This window comes from Meriones unguiculatus, chromosome 15 (genome assembly GCF_030254825.1).
Source record: "Meriones unguiculatus strain TT.TT164.6M chromosome 15, Bangor_MerUng_6.1, whole genome shotgun sequence".
In the NCBI taxonomy this organism is placed as follows: Eukaryota; Metazoa; Chordata; class Mammalia; order Rodentia; family Muridae; genus Meriones; species Meriones unguiculatus.
The window spans coordinates 45,028,243-45,040,635 of NC_083362.1; the positions used below are offsets into that span (position 1 = coordinate 45,028,243).

Consider the following 12,393-nt stretch of genomic DNA (forward strand, 5'->3'; position numbering starts at 1 on the left):
CTGCAGGTTTACAAGGATGGGTTCCACCCTCCGCCCTACTGCCCCTCTGTTTGGCATAACCGGCTTGAGAGGATACCGGGAACATGCCTAATTCCTGTGGGCCCGGGAGGAGTCTGTGGGAATGTGCTCCCTTTCCGGGGCTGTGCCTTATTTTAGGACTTGTATTCTGCCACCTCATCATCGCTGTAATAATCCTCCGCGCGGCAATGCCAGCGAGCAAGGTAGGCGCTCCGGAGGAAATGTGGAACTGCAATTACCACCAGGTGCCTCCTGCAAGTATTTCAGGAGCTGTTAGAACTCTCTCTGCTTGAAACTGGGAACTCTTGGCAGTCCTGCTTAGCTTTACAAATCTGCCAAGTTTGGTAAATTTAGTTCCGACATTTAAACAGCATGGGAGATTTACATCGATTTAAAAAAAAAAAAAAAACAACAACTTTGGCTGAATTTGTGTATGACCGGCCACTGATTTCAACATAGATGTTTCCTAGGGCAAAGGCAGGGGGAAGATGAAAAGTTTAAGAAAAAAAAAAAGTAAGCAAATGGCTGTAATCTGTCACCTCTCTGATAACTTCTCAGCCTTCACACACGATAGTTAAGGTTTCAGGGGTACAAGACACCTCAGACTTTTGAGGGGTAGTCTTGTGGGGACGCTCTGATCTCTCAAGGGATGAAAATGTGGTCACATTGGCTAAGGACCTGCGCATGCGCTAACTGCAATGTGGCTCGGCTCTGATGCTTTCTGAATGTGTGACTCAACCAAATCAGAGAGCTTTAGACGCAGTGTTTTTGTGTGTTCTAATGACACAGAATTCACAGAGATTTTGCCAATACTCTGGTAAAGCGGCACGGCCTACGAGGATACAGGAGACGAGCCAGAGCAGCGGTCTCCACCTGTGAGTCTCGACCCCACTGGGGGTCCAATGACCCTTTCCCTGCATATCATGATATGCGATTCATAACAGTAGCAGAATTACAGCTATGGTTGGGGGTCACCCCAGCGTGAGCAGCTGTACGGAAGGGTGGCAGCATTAGGAAGGCTAAGAACCACAGAGCTAGAGTGATGTCAGGGCAGAGGTAGATCCACTACCGCTCCGCGCAATTGTTGGCTTAGTGCGCAGAGGCACCGTTTCATACTCTCAGATGACATCCCTTCGCAGGGCCCTGTGAGATCAGGGTTTAGGACTGTTCCCCAGGGAGGAGCTAAGATGTTAATCCTGTCGCTCTGAGCAGATGGGGCGACTCTAGTCATGAAAAGTCACTGCTATGAACTGCAGTGAAGCGCTGCCGGTGCCAAAGATGTCTGCACTGAGGGGAATTAGGATAAATGCACGAGACGCGGCTCACGTGTAAAGCAGCAGTGGATGTGAGAACTCTTCTTTGGCAGGTCAGAAGTCTGCAGGTTACAGTGGGCATTTCAATATAAATTAGTGTATTGCAATGTGGTGTGGGAAATGCCACTCATCGGGGTGCACATCACGCCGTTATCAACATTTTAAGGAAGTGCAATCGTCACTCAGGACATCACATCACATAAGGGCTGGCAGGATGGTTCAGTGGGTAAGGGTGCTTGCCTTATGACTTTGGTTCAGTTCCTGGGACTTACATGGTAGGAGGAGAGAACTGACCCCTGCAAGCTATCCTGACCCCCACTGCCATGCATGCATGTATGCATGCATGCACATGCCTGGGTGCACACACACACACCACATACACACACACACACATACCACATACATACACACAGTCACATAAAACCTAATATTTTTTAAAAAATCACATAAAGCAACTACACTGCAAGAGAACTACCAGTGGTATGCCATCTGCCAGCTCTGCACTTGGGGGTCACCTTACCTGAATTAGAGGAATCCTGATACTTGGGAGAAGTGCCCATACACATATAGCTAGGAAGCACACAGTGTTTGTTTGGGGTGAGAATGTGAATAAGGATAAAACATACTATATAATAGAGGTAAAAGAAACGTGTGTGTGTGTGTGTGCACACACGTGCGTGCTAGTTAGTATGTGTGCATGCACATATGTGCTCAAGGAAAGGGCAAGGTAAGTGGTGTGTGTAAAAATATCCTGCTGCTAACATGATGAGAAGAAAATTCAGCCCTCATGGCATGCTTTTAGAAGCAACAAGTGAGGCGACTGTCTTCCAGGAAAGTGTTCTGCATTCCATGAATCGATTCTCTTTCTGAAATTAAGAGTCAGTTGTGGCTTGGGTTGCCCTACTTCACATTTTAGCGGAGCAACCTGAAATATACATAATGGGTTTGCTTCAAAGACTTTCTTTAAAAAAAAAAAGATCTCTAAATTAATATGAGAAAAGGAAGTGGATTTTAAATTGCTTCCAATTTCCAAAAGTCAGTAAGATACAAAGATTGATATTTTCTGAGCTTTCTTTCATGATGAATCATGCACAAAAAGAATGAGTTCGTTTTCTGCCTCAACCCCACTCTCTTCTCTCTCCAAAACCTACCATCAGTATTATAATAAAGAAGCTTCAGGGTTATCATGGAGATACTTACTCTGATTATAATATATCTCCAAGGCAGAGTTTAACTTTTTCTTCCTCCATGAAGTTATTTTCATGAGTCACATAGTAGATTACAGCAAAGGCTTTTACATAGGAAATAGTTATATATGTATAACTAGATAGATAGATAGATAGATAGATAGATAGATAGAGACTGTTCGAATGCACCATACCTAAAAATTATGTTGATAGGTTCCCAAATAACAACAAAGAAGTCATTAAAAATTATGGAGCGTTTTTATTTGTTTCTTGAGTTTACTTTATGTTCTCTTACTATGAAACTGCCTAGGATCCTTGTTCTACATCTGTCACGTGCTAGACAGCCTTCTTGGAAAATTCACCCATCTCTCAGGGCAACAAATACAGAGCACCCTTGAGGATGGCTGCTGGTCAGCACCACTGCTGAAGCAAAAGACATACAGCGTTTGTGTTTTAAGTGGCTGGTGGAATACATTGCTTTCCTCTAGTAATTTACCTAATTGCAGATACAGTATCAAATGAGCAGGCTTGGCCAGTGTCACCTTCATATACAGGCTCCAGAAGATTACAACATTGCTCCGAATCCTTCACCTCAACTCCCATCATCATGGCAGTGGTCCCAAAGTGCATTCTTTTCACTGGGGACATTTTAATAGCAAGTGACTAACAGGAGTGAACAAGACCTTAGCTGTTTTGTTCTGATATTTTTATTTATGTGCCTTTGACTACTTGTAAACTAAGGTTTTAAAAGTGTGGTCTAAATTCTGTAGACATACATGTAAAGTGAATTCAGTTAGTAGAAAATCACCAGTCACACACACACACACACACACACACACACACACCAAAACGTACAGCCTAACTCTCAACCCCCACAGAAACTGCCCCACCGCCCACTAATTATCAAGATGAGTAAATGTTTATCATATTGAATCTGTCTTGAATGGAACATAAATTAATAATTTATCTCACATAAATATTTCTAAAGCTTTTGCTACTATGTCATCTGGCATTTTAATTATCAACCAGCCAAGCAGGAGGTGTCACTTGGACATTGCCATTATGCAGTCTGAGAAACAGAGAATGTGGTGTGGCACCTGGACGCTGCGAAGGAAAAAAAATAAAAAGATGCACTTCTATCAGTAGGAAGGTCATGAAAAGGAATTAATAAATTAACCAGAATGTTGCTTATTAAACTTTCATATCACCAATCATATTAAAATATACTGCCAGTACTGAGTAAAATGGCCAGTAAGTACTTGCCTCATTGTAGGCAATAGACCCTCCTCCAGGGAGACATAACAGTTTCCTCACTGCTGTTACCCTTCTTTCAGAAGACAAGGAAACACGCTGCCTACGAGGGCACAGGTTACCACAAAGTGCACAAACCCTGCACAATAGTGTCTTGGTGTGCTAATTCACTGGGAAAAAAGAGGTTTAGCCAAAAATAGCCTCATGGCTCATCAATGGGGTAGTTTACAAGCTCTGCAGACACTGCTAGCACCAGCAGAGAACAGACAGGGTTGGGAAGGAACTCACTAAAGTCAAAATAATTCAAAGTACAAGACAACAAATTGTAAATGCGGCGGTTTGCCTCTTAATACAGGCTCTCTTCAAAGATAAAAGGAAGAAAGTGAAGTGATTTTTAAAGCAAAAGAAATTCCTGCTCTTATTTTGTCTGTTGTAAAACGGCACTTGTGAGTAACACTGAATGGACTGCATTTGTTGCTGAGCTTTCCGTTTCAATGCTGCCCCAGCTGATACAGTCTTTCTTATGCTAGTTTGCAGGATACACACTGATACTTGGAGAGGTGTGGTAAGCATTATCACAAGGGACTCTCAAGCTTCTACACTAGTCTTGTCCCCTTCTCAGGGACAGCTAACAAATGAGCTTTCAATCCTGAAGAGAACACACACCCGCCTGGCCTAAGTTTTCAGTTTTAAGATTGCACAGACCCCCACAGGGCAAGGCAGGACTGGTGGCTGGATCTTAACAGGTATATTTAGATGTAGTTTTCAAACTTTCGGTAACTTTCTAGAGTCAGTCACAGGGGGAAAAAATCTATGGAAACCCTAAGCCAGATATCTACCCTCCACTGTCTAGGGAACCCCCAAATTGGTATAACTGTCCCAAAGACCAGCAGCTCCATCAATTCCTTCCTTATTATGAGTTGGTAAAAAGATCAGGGAGGAGTGAGAAGACCAAAAAAAGAGAAAGATTCTGCTTCCAAAGAGTTTTCTGCATGGCGGGAGGAAGGTTTCACAGGAGCGCTCTGTAAAAAGTGCTGGCTGAGTGTGGTGGTGCACACTCGCACACCAGTGAGCTCAGCATTTATGAGGCAGAAGGATAATGAGGTCAAAGATGAGATCAAGCACTGAGACCCTGTCCCAAATAGGAACAAGGAAAGGCAGGCAGAAAGAGTGCTGGGGAAGAGTAAAAAGAGGATCAGGGAGAGGACCAGAAAGGAGAGGAGAGGAGAAGGAAAAGGAGACAAGGGGAAAGTGACAAAAATCATAAATTCAAAAGACTGCTTAGTATCATCTTGCTTCAAAATAAGCAGCCATATTGCTGGCTGTGGAGGGGCTGAAGAAGGGTCTAACTGGAGCTTTGAATATGAGTAGCACCTGCAGGGAAAGATAATGGTACTGCCAGGAAGGGGAAGGAATGCAAAAGAAATCTGAAAGAAAAGAGGCCATGTTTTCTCCAGATGACCAAAGGAGGTTGGTTTTCTTGGGTGACAAGCTGATCCAGAGCTGTAGGACATTCTGAAGTGAAAATGACCATGCACATTAATAAGCTCTGGAAGTAATGATGTATACACACACCAAGAAGCAGACACTGCCCCCAAAATGAAGCGATATTAGATAATCTGCTCAGCCTTTTTGTCACCTGCAACAAATTAGGCTTTCAATATGCAAAACATCTTCCTTCCAGAAAAACAAATGATCATGATTCCACTTAATTGTAATTTAATGAGGCATAATTTATTTTTTAAAGTGATATACACCAGGTGTGTAGGGGGAAAGTGGAGGAGCCAAAGCCTGGTGTTTGTCTAAGAATCAAACTAGCTGGAGGCCGTTTCCATTCCTATAAATTACATACGTGGCTGCTTGTGGCCGTTGAAATGGAAGACAAAAAAGGCAACTTGTGGTGTTCGTGTGTTATTCCAACAGACGGAGGTAACTCAATCCAAAGAAACATCTCCCGGGCCCTTTACAACAGAGTCTGAAAGCACCGTGATCCGATCTGACAAGGGCGGGTATGAGAAGGTCCTCTTGGCCCCTCACATGCTCTGCTGAGCTGTGAGCTCCAGGGAAATTCACACAGTGCACACTACTGTGGGAATACATAGACCGGTGGTGTCAGGAAACACAAGCCCTATTTCCTCACGGCAGGCTTTTGTCATTAATTCTGAGATAGACGACTATATTACGTGAAGTATTTAATGGCAAAGCTCTCCAGAAATGAAGTGACAATACTTTTGAAAATGTATGAGTTAAGAATATATCACAGTGAATCAGAAAAAATATGTTTACAATGGCACATTGTTCGAAGCAAATGATGTCATGGCCAATAGCAAGATGTAAAAAAAAAAAAACCTGTAGGCTCACTCCCATATTTTCAGATTAACATGATAGAAATGAGACAGAGGCTTTTCCAGAAACTTGGGCCACTCTTCCACACACCCTGGAGACTATGACCTGCCTATGACAACTCCCCTTGAATATGAAGAGGGGGGAAGGCCCTCTTTGTGATGCTCATATTCCACTATCCCTTCTCCAGGCTTTTATCAGCCTTAACTCTCATACAGCTATGATGTCTGTGTTGAGGTAACAAGAGAATATTATTATTGTTATTATTTTTACTATTATTATCATTATACAACCAGTTAATATCGGAGACCTATCACTTTTTACTATTATTATTATTACTATTATCATTATCTAACTGATTAATATTGGGGCCCTTTTAAGAAGCCAGGTAAAGTCAGATTCCTACTCTGAATCCACATAGCAAACTCAAAATATCAGAAGTTCCCTCTGAGTAAGACAGAGCAGTGAAGCATGTCAGTGGGGCCTCCTGGAATCCACCATTTACAAGCTGACCTACCTTATGGAGCTATTTCTCTCATTCTTATTTCCTCCTAGATGCAAGGAGGCATTTCTTCCTCTGTTTACAAATAGAATAGGTTTCCCACAATCTACAACTGTACTATGGTTCTGGCTGTTGAAATTCATTTGTGCAATGCTAAAAATATTCACCCCACTCTCAACTCCCAGAGCTCTGCTGAGCCATGAAGCCAAAGTACTTAGTATGATTTGAATAAAATGGATACTGGGCACAACAATGGCAATTTGATTTTTATTATTAAAAATGATGTGCTAAATCCTCAAAGAAAATGTCGTTATTGCATTAGCTTAATAAAATCTCTTTTATTACAATATTTCTTTATTGGGAGAGACAGCCTATGCATGTCTTCTTTTGTAGGATGGGTTAGATAGGATTGAACATCTGAAGGGAATTAATGTAGTCTGCAGATACAAGTGCACTTGTGAAACTAACAGTTACAGGACAAAGCGGTATCATTCAAAGCATTACAAGGCTAAGTATCTGCACATAGATAGCCCTTCTTGGGACTGAGGCGCATCTCACATTGACCTCTCACCGTCCTTTACATTGGCCACTATAGAAATTATCTTCCTCCCATCATATAAAGTCACTGGGGGTGGGGCACCATGCAAATCCCACTTTAGAACCTTCTATACCTTAGAACGTCATACACCTTAAGCCTGCAACTTATAAAGGAAATACTTGTGTCGTGAGAAATCTTCCCAGCGCGTCCAACAGAACTTGACCACAGTATGTGACACATAAGAATACATTCCATGTGCAACACAAGATGAATGGGTACAGCAGAAGCAGAACATTCTTAAACCCAGAAGAGCCCGTGCTCTCTCAAACAGAACTTCCCTGACCAAGTTACAGGCGGGCATGCCCAATAGAGGAACAGCCGCGTCCCAGTTCTTGTCATGGCTGCCATTTTTAACCTACAAGACCTATGTAATGGCAGACATATTTGCTGGACAGTCCCACAGTCCCACAGTCCCACATCACTCTTCCATGCTCTTTGCTCCATCTTGCCTTTAGGAAGTGATAAATATTATGAAAGGGCCATGCAAGGACATTCAAAGCCAACCTTTTCTAAGCACATTAGCACCAAATAGCAAAAGCAGAGGAATTAGCAGGTTCTTCTTGGAAACACTTTGTCAGTGATGCACTCAGTTCTGGACACAGACAGGGCTTCAACCACACTGTAAGTTCCAGGTATCATAGTTATCTCATCCATAATGTTCCAGGCCCTGGTTATCCCTCCTTTCCACGAATGTTCTATGAAATAGCTGTTGATAACCCACTCCCCACATTTACTAGTTTGGCTATTTTATCACAACATTAGCAACATTAATGCCTTCCATATACAAAACAAAACCAAAAGTACGTGTACTGAGTATTTCTGTCTCAGATATAGCAGATGCTTTGAGAGGTAGGTAAAGCATTGTGGTAGCAGGGGCTGTCCTGCAACACCACAGTACTATGCTCTTCTGGGCTGTAAGATTCATGTGTTGGCTCTTATTCCCCCAGGATCAAAAGCACCTGGTCCTGCCTAGAATCATGTAAGACGAGGGCTCGTATACTCCATAACAGAATCATGGGGTTGAAGATGTGTGTACTGCTTGAACCACCTTGAGGATTGAGTCTTTCATCTCTATGATGGAGAATGAAGAGGTTATGACAGAGGCTCTGATTTCGGCTTCCTAGGTTCAAACCTGGACTCTGATTGGACACTAATCAATTGTTCTCCCTAGGGAAGATTGCATCACCTGTAAAATTGAAGTAATTCTACTTCCCTCACAAGGTTCTCTACGGCGCTAATATGAGTACAGATGTGAACCAAGAGTTCACTGAATGCCAGCTATTGTGTGATGCCTAGCATAGCTTCCAGATAACAAGTACCTGTAAAATGTGAAAATGAACAGAACATGTTCAAATATGGTTCTTATTTTAAATCTAAAGCTTTGAATATTCAAAGTATGTCAGCTATTATCTTGCTAAATATTTTCTCATACCCAATGCAGAAATATAAACAATAACTTTTAGGTGATGAGATAATTAAAATTATTTAGGATATAGAGGAAAATGTAAAGAAGGGTAATAATTATATAAAGCACAATGGTTACATGAGTTTTTCCAGAGAAATTGGAGATAGAAATTATGGTTGGATATGATGGCACGAGCCTGTAATTCCAGAATTTGGGAGATAGAGGCAGGAGGATTCAGCGTTCAAGGCCATGGGCAGATACTTAGCATGTTCATGGACAGTCTGAGCTATATGAGACACTGTCTCAAAAACAGCAGCCACCAAGATATAAGCTGTATACTTCAGAAAGCTAAGTAACTTTCTTTCCCTATGTAACACGGAAATAATTTAAAAGAAGCCTTAATCTATACCATCATTTAAACATGGGGCACAGTTACTAGTGGATCAGACAGTTGATTTCATAGATCAAAATCAACTTTTATAATGAACTGGAATTCTAGAAATTAGAAAATATCCAAGTGTTTCAATTATAGTATGAATATGATTTTATAAGATCTTTTTTTCTTTTTAATGATGATTTTGCTTTAGAAATACATAGAGCTAGAGACAGGCGTGATGTGTGCACAAGCATGTGTCTGCCAGATGGACATGGTGGTGGGTAAGAAAAGTTCAGAAGTAGACGGTACAGTCTATAGTGATCATTTTTGGCACAAAAAAAATTAGAGAGAGATTGAAATTGCTTGGAAATGTTCAACTTATTTCAAACTGATAGTTATATTTATGCCATAGTATTTCTGGGCTCTAAAAGTTAATTCATTTTATATGAACAAACACACACTTAGCCCCTAGCTGACTGATCCTCATATCGATCAATGGCCATGAAAGGAAGACTGTTGTTGGAATGTTTATTGACTAAACAATGACGAAATGTAAAAGTAATGAGAACAAAGGCCGGTGTTTCCATTTCCTTGGTGACCTTTTTACAAATATGTAAAATATGACCTAGGACTTTAAGATTAGTTAGAGAATACAACAACGGATGCTCACAGCAGAAATCCAGGATTTTACTAAGATATCTTCAGGGGAGGCAGATAGAAACACTCAAGGTGGAGATTCGCTCTCTATGTGAAATGAGTGGAACTGTCCTTGGTAGACAATGGTAAAACATGACTTACAAAATTATTGCCAAAATGGGATCTCCTATTTTCTAGTCATGGAAAATTCCGATTTTCCACAAGGAGTCCAGTGACTGACTTGTAAGGCAATGGGTCGGGGATAGTAGAAACAGGGCATCACGCTGGCTTACTCTGAGTCTGTTTTCTGAAAGAAGAGGAAAATGGAATATTTCCATCCTCTGTTACCTACATTTCCTATTTCAGGTAGACTGGAGAGGGGGTTGGGTTGTATAGGTTTCTACTTGCTGAATCAACCTCCCTTGACCAAAGGCACACACAGAATGAGCCCTGAGCCTGTGCAGTGCAGTCCTTGATCTAACCAGGCCATGCTTTTGGACTGAGGTTTCCTAAAAAGTGCTAATTAACAATATTCTTTATGTGTGTGGGAGGTGCTAAAACACGATTGCTATCTGGAGAGCCACCCCCTCGTGCCATCCAATAACTTCGAGACACTGCTATCTTGGGAGATATTAATATTATTACAATCTTTAAATCTGAGAATTCAAGCCAGTGATTTTGAAATGAAAGACTATTTTATGAAGTAAGCAAGGCCATCTCTCCCTACTTTATTAATTTAATGTTCTGAAGTCAAAAGAGGGTATATTATTTACTTCAAAACTCAATATCATGTTCATGCCTGATGTGCAGCATTTTATATTTCCAGCCCACCTTTCAGGGAGTGGACTTCCTTTTTCTTGCATGTTTCCTTATTATTTTATAACCAGCTCACTGGACCATGGAGTCAAGGCCCTTGAGTTACACTGTGGTCCATGACTTGCAAAGCGCCTGGATCTCAACTAGATACTGAGAAATAATCACGACTGACACTATGTCAGCTGACGACCGATGTGACTATCCTGGAGGTGAAGCTTTACACAAATATAAACTGCAGCGTATAATTAAATCACACCCATCTCTGGCTAACAATATGTGTAAATCATACAATAAAATTAAAAGACAATTTCTGCCTCCTCCAAAAGTGACTCACACTAAGACACCTGAGATTCTGGAGCTAAGGGTTTCCTGTAGTTGCTATATATCCCTTTCTTTCTGACGGTGTTGCCTTAGATCCTAATGTTTAGCAATTTCTTTAGAAATTTTAGCCCTAACAGTTAGGGGCATGAATATATTCCAAACACTGTGTATAAATAAAGCTCAAATCATACAAGGGCGTTTGCATTTTCAGCAGCTGGCCTTCCTGCTATATTTTCTGATACATCATTCAATCTAATTTTCCAATCTGCTGAAAACATTCTCCAGTTGCTGAGTGACTTCATAAATTGTATTTATGACCCTGGTCTTAAGTTTCTTCAAATGATGTAGCTTTGATGAGTAAACTGCAGATTTTTTTTTTTTTTTTTTTTTGCAAAGTCTCATAAAAAATGAAAAGTAGTCCAATGAGGACAGGTCAATCAAATGAGTCCCCACAGGATTTTCAGGGTCCTGTTCTCTATCAGATAAGGCCAGAGGACTTACACTGCTTCTCTGGGGAGACCTCTGATAAATGCCCACAGATTTTCATTAAACTGAAGTTAGCAGGACACCAAATGTGAAACCCGCTGTTCTAGAAGAGCACGTTATGCACTACTGAAAATATGTTTCTAAGAATCACCTCAGCAAGTCTTCCCTGATCCTCTCTGCTAGAGAAAAGAAAACTGACAAGGCTGCATGAACAACAAACCTAAGAAGAGTCTCGCTCTCAAAGGTGCAAACTTCGTTCAGGCACCCTGTGTAGAGGTAAACCTGTGTTCTGCTCCCAATTTAAAGAGGAGAGGAGAAAGGATGCGAGGGTCGCCCCTAACTCCCCTTTTCTGGCATTCAAGTGCTCCCATTCACAAGTGGCAGGGCATCCGTCCCACTGGATTTACCCTAGCTTGGATCAAAGCTTCCTCTACTTCATTGAACAGATTTGCTCAGACGGAAGGTCTCGGAGGAGAAGCAACGTTAGTAAATGGGGACTTCTGAACATATGAATATGTAGGTCATTGGATTTTTAAATAAATTAGAGAAGAGTTTATCTATTAAGTAAAAGTCACTGTACATATTTTATGAAACATTACTTATTATAGGTCAGTGGACACCAGTAATATTAAGTCTTAAAACATTTCCATGAGCCTTTCATCCTACATAAGCTTTGGATCAATGTTTTCAAGTCTACACTTTAACAAAGAAAACAGAATGCTTAAACTTAGGATTCATAATCATAAATATGCAAAGACACAAATGCAGTAAATAACCAAGTGACTTACTTCATGTCTACAGACCTAATGAGAGAAAGGTGCCAATTTAAGATGAATTCAGGATACAGACACAGAAGAAAACATGCGAGCAAAAATCAAAACCTGACAGAAATTATGATTCAACGGATACCATCTGTATCTGTGACAGAGCACTGAAGAAGAGGGGCAGGGCCAGGGAGCAAAGCTGCTCACAACTCACTCTACCAGCATGTCACAGCTCAGACTAGTGAGGTCGCTTTTCACTTCAGGAAGTAGCGGTAGAACCCTTAAAGCCTCAGATCCCATTTCTCCCCTGAATCTCAGTCCTACTCAGATTCACATGCTCTCATTCATAATCTCAATCTCTTCTCCTCCCTCTCCCT

At 41.3% G+C, this 12,393-nt stretch overlaps 1 protein-coding gene across 4 annotated transcripts in view; it reads right to left on the reverse strand.

Moving 5' to 3' along the window:
* The window catches only part of Satb2 (SATB homeobox 2), a 175,892-nt gene that overhangs the window by 52,900 nt on the left and 110,599 nt on the right, over window positions 1-12,393 (reverse strand). The gene's annotated exons all lie outside the window — the stretch shown is intronic.